This window comes from Petaurus breviceps, unplaced genomic scaffold (assembly GCF_028583685.1).
Source record: "Petaurus breviceps papuanus isolate PSGF00001 unplaced genomic scaffold, PetGlider_PUasm1.0 98, whole genome shotgun sequence".
NCBI classification, from domain to species: domain Eukaryota; kingdom Metazoa; phylum Chordata; class Mammalia; order Diprotodontia; family Petauridae; genus Petaurus; species Petaurus breviceps.
Genome location: NW_027187460.1, coordinates 43,880,891 through 43,885,759, shown reverse-complemented (window position 1 = coordinate 43,885,759; position 4,869 = coordinate 43,880,891). Strand labels below are relative to the sequence as shown.

Genomic DNA, 4,869 nt, shown 5'->3' with positions numbered 1-4,869 from the left:
TAACATTGTTTTTATGGTGTTTTTAAGTCAGATGCTGCTGTTTATAGTTGCTCTACTTCAACTAACACTCCAGCTATGCTGCACCAAAAAGAACATCTGCTCTGCACTTTGAAAACCTGGGTACTCATTTTGCATCTGATGCTTGCTATCTGTGTGACTTTGGGCATTACTTACCTTCTTTTGGTGTCAATTTCCTTATCAGGAAGAAAAATGGGGATTAGGGGGCATCTGTCCCTTTTAGTTCTAAATCTAAGATTACATTTTTTTAAAGATTTTTTTTGTCCTATTCTGATCCATTTCCTATATTTGTCTATTCTGGAGCATTTTGTTTCCACAAGGATTACTTCTTCCTACTTTACTCCCTGAAAACAGCTCATAATTATTGTGTATATATTATATTTTATTTTATCTGTGAAGTAATATATCTCTTGAATAGAATGTAAGCTCCTTGAGGGAAAAATATAGCATCACTTTTATTTTTATGCCTCCAGTGCTTAGGTTTATTCCTGTTATATAGTAGGTGTTTAATAAGATTATATCATCTATATGCACTCTCTTCCATTCTAACAATTCCACCACTCTGCTACAAGTCCTCATCACCTCACACCTGAAATACTGCAACAGCCTCTTGTTTGACTTCCTTATCTGAGGTCTCTCCTTATTCCCCTACATTCTTTGAGACTCAGATATCAAATTGATCTTCTAAAAGTAAACATATGACCATGTTCAAAATCTCCAGACACTTGACAGTATTTTACCTATAGAATCAAATATTAAATTTTCTACTTGACTCTTAAAGCCAACCTTGCCACTTCCTACTTTTCCAGTTTCTAAGACATTATTCTATCTACCCCATTCTCCAATCATACATCGCATACTCTGATCCAGTAACACTGGGCTCCTAGCTGTTTCTCATACTTCATCCCCTGACTGAGCATTTTCATTAACTGTCCCTTTATAGGAATATAAATTTTTAAGATCTTCCCTGCCCCTAGGCTTAAGTGCACCTGGAGCCTGTGGTAGGAGCCTTTTTCAGGAGATACTTTGTGATTGGGCAGTGGGGTCAAGAGGGTTGTTACATTCTCTGAGCCTGGAGAAAACTATATAAACCTTGATGTAAGACTTTGTTTTGGGCCTCATTTTGAGAATGATTTGACCAGATGAGACTCTGGGCAGTCGTTGAGAGAACCCCAGCTTTTAAAACCCAGATGTTGATGCTTCCCTCTGTAGTAACTGTGATTAGGTATGGATGTATGTAATGGTCAGACAGTTCGGAAGCCTGTCTGCTTGGTCTGTTTCTCTGTCTTGTAACTTCTGTCTGTATACTCTGAAGTTAGGGGTGCTGACCTTTTTCCCCTAAACTAGGTAAGCAATATTTGTTTGATTGATTAAAGTAAGCTTGTTAACCCATTTTGAGTTGCTTTCCTTTAGAAAAGCAGATCTAATAACCTGTGTTAGCAGCCACCCTAGGGATGCTGGGGTCCTTGCTGCAACAGTTCCCTATGGCTGAAAGTCTCTAGCCTCCTAGCTTGTCTGGCTTCCTTCAAGTTTCAGCTAAATTCCCATCTTCTATGAGAAGACTTTCCTAATTCTGCTTAATTTTACCCCTTTCCCTCTTAGATTATCTCCAATTTTTTTTCAAGTATATATTTTATTGTAGTTGTTTGCATGTTGTTTCCCTCATTAGACTGAGTTACTTGAGGCCATGGACTATTTTTGGCCTTCCTTTATAACCCTAATACTTAGTACAATGCCTGGCAGATAGTAGTTACTTAATAAATATCTTTTGATTGATTGCTTTATTGGTGGTTATTTTTTCAGAGACATTTTGGATTGACTACTAGAAAAGACAAGAAATTCAACAAATTCTGAGCTAGACAAAAGACAAAAAGTAATTATTCCATTCAATAATGAAGTCAATCATATACTCTCAGAGTAAAGGCTTTCTTAAAATTGGCATCTTAGATATGATATTTGGTCAGCATATCAGCTACAAATTTTAGGGACAGTAAAATGTGTTAGAATAACTTAGATACTTTGATGGATATATATTTTTACCCATGTAGTTAATCTCTCTAAAGATCACAGCTCTTCTTTACCTTTTCATCTTATCCAATTTTTGTCCATTTTTTTTCATCAGTCCTTCATAGTGACCCCATGCTCTAAAGTTCTTTCTCTTGTTCAGTTGGTATTTGAGAATACCATGGTACCTCTTCATCTTTCTTTTTCTTATTGTCATTAGAGGTTCAATATACTAAGACATTTTTTAAAAAGTATTTGACACAAAAGTTTTGGCAACTACTAAGTAAAAAAAAATAGAAAAGAGGGAAGTAATACATTTTGATAAGTAATATATGTTGAATTCAGCCATCAGAGGAACTACTTGGCCCTGACCCTATGAGCCAAAACAGTTTCATACCAATTGAAGCTGGTCTTGTGGCTTCTCTAGAAACTTCAGGTTGTTGTGCCTGGAGCCCACTGTTCTGACCAGATGTTACCATTTCTTTGATTATCTTGTAAAATAACGTGACCCTTCCTATTCCTGTCCTTCCTGAGTGCTCCTCTCTGTTGAAGTCTACTTAAACCCTGACACTTATTCTCCTCCTGGGCACTCCAGTACTTCTTTTTTTTTTTTTTTAACAATCACAAGTAATTTATTTTTGAGAATCAATTAACATGAAATTATACAAATAAAATTTGTATAAACACAAATCCACATTTTGTCATGACACAGATGGCAAAGGACAAAAGCAAAAACAAGAAAACTAAATCGGCCGCTATATACAATTGGACACAGTTGTGTCATGTACACTAAAAGTCTTTTACAAAATAGTCATCTCAGATCAATAGAAGACCACTCTCCATTCAATGTCCTCATCCTGCAAGATAGACTGCTGTAGCATCCACACCTGTTTTCTCCATGTCCTCCTTTAATATGGCTGGTAATTGTTTTGGTGATTACCACCCCCTCGGGATGCTTTGCCATACGTGCTTTGTTGACCACTGTAGTCTGCATATCCCTGTCCATATCCATAGTTCCCATAGTTATACCCAGTATAATCATATCCGCCATAGCCACTATAGTTTTGATCGCCACCATAGGCACTATTGTAATTTCCATATCCTTGATCATAATAGTTATTAAATCCTTGGTTCCAGTTTTGGCCCTGACCTCGGCCACGACCCCTAGTCCCACCTCGGCCGCCGGCCTCAGTGCCCCTCCCTCCTTTCTGTTGCTGCTGCTGCTTCCTGTATACCTCTTTGGTCTGGGCAACTTTGATTTCACACTTCCCAGAACCAATCTGGTGATATCTGTTCTCTAACAATTTCTTTACTGGCTCCTCGTCTGTGTACGTGATAAAACAGAATCCTCTTCTCTCGTTAGTCTTCGTGTCCGTGAGAAGCTCGATGTTCTCGATCTCTCCGAACGCTGCTAAGTCCTCCTTGATCTGCTCCTCCGACGTGTCCGGGCCCAGGCCGCCCACGAACACCTTCTTGGGCGGCTCCTTGCCCTTCAGCGCCTTGGCCCGCTTCGGGTCTATCAACTTGCCGTCCAGCTTGTGCTCCTTGAGCTCCAGCACCTTGTCCACGCTGGCCGCATCTTTGAAGAACACGAAGCCGAAGCCCCGCGATCGGCCCGTGACCGGGTCCGTCTTGATCGTGCAGTCCACCACCTCTGCGAAGTGGGACAGGTACTCGGTCAGGTCTTTCTTGCTCGTGTCCCAGCTCTGCCCTCCGATAAACATCTTACCGTCGTCCTGCTGGTTCTTGCTGGCGTTGATCTTGGAGCCCTCGGCGAACTCCTCCATGTTGCTGTACTGGTTCACGTCCTCCATGGCGGCGGGGCTGTCGGCGGGGGGCAGGCGGTGCGGAGAGGCAGTCGCAGCGGTTGGATCCACTCCAGTACTTCTATTGCCATGTATTGCAAATGTCTTGCCTCCATTAAAGACAATTGTTGCTGCAACTTTGGTAGTCCTCTTCATTTTAGGTTGAAATAAATTGAAGGCCTCATAATAATGGCTTACATTTTATATTTCTAACAGATTACAAATCAAACAAGTCTGGCATCTGGCTCAATGAATAAAAATATAAATATTTTTTACATTTCTTTATGTCTCCAGTCCTTAGGGGAGTGAGACTGGCACATGGTATCTGCTTAATAAATGCTTGTTGAGTGACTGACTGAAAGTATCAATACATGATTTTTATTAGGCACACTGTTCACTCAGCTTCTCATTGTTGAATTTTAAAAGGCCTAATGGGAAAAAAAGTTCATTCTTGTATAACTATAGAGGTTTTAAAATAGTTTATGTGAATTATTACTTTTGATTCATGTTCCAACAAGCATATTACATAAATGGAATGAATATTACTGAGAAGAGTCCATTTTATAGATAAGGAAAGTCTCAGAAACATTAAATTTCTTTTTCTTTCTTTTTGGAGGGCAATTGGGGTTAACTTGCCCAAAGTCACACGGCTAGGTGTGTGTGTGTGTGTGTGTGTGTGTGTGTGTGTGTGTGTGTGTGGGGCTAAGTGTCTGAGGCCAGATCCAAACTCAGGCCCTCCTGACTCCAGGGCTGTCACTCTATTCACCGAACCGCCTATCCATCCCAGAAAGAATAAATTTCTTGCCCCAGGCCATGCACTTAGTAGCTGGACTCTGAATCCAATGCTTATTAACTAGCATTATACTATTTATACCTTGTCTGTCTTACTGAATGTAACATCTAACCCAGTGTCCTAGGTAAATTTTTGAAATTCAAATTTTCATTGGTCTCTAGTTTGTTCTGAGACTGTACATGAAACTTTATAAATGCTTCCATCTTAATCTACCCTCTGAATAATCTCTTGAATTCAGGAGGTATTAAC

At 39.9% G+C, this 4,869-nt stretch overlaps 1 pseudogene; it reads right to left on the bottom strand.

Annotated features, from left to right (window-relative positions):
• Positions 1-2,620: 2,620 nt before the first annotated feature.
• Positions 2,621-3,862, bottom strand: LOC138155673 (heterogeneous nuclear ribonucleoprotein D-like pseudogene; annotated as a pseudogene).
• Positions 3,863-4,869: the final 1,007 nt, after the last annotated feature.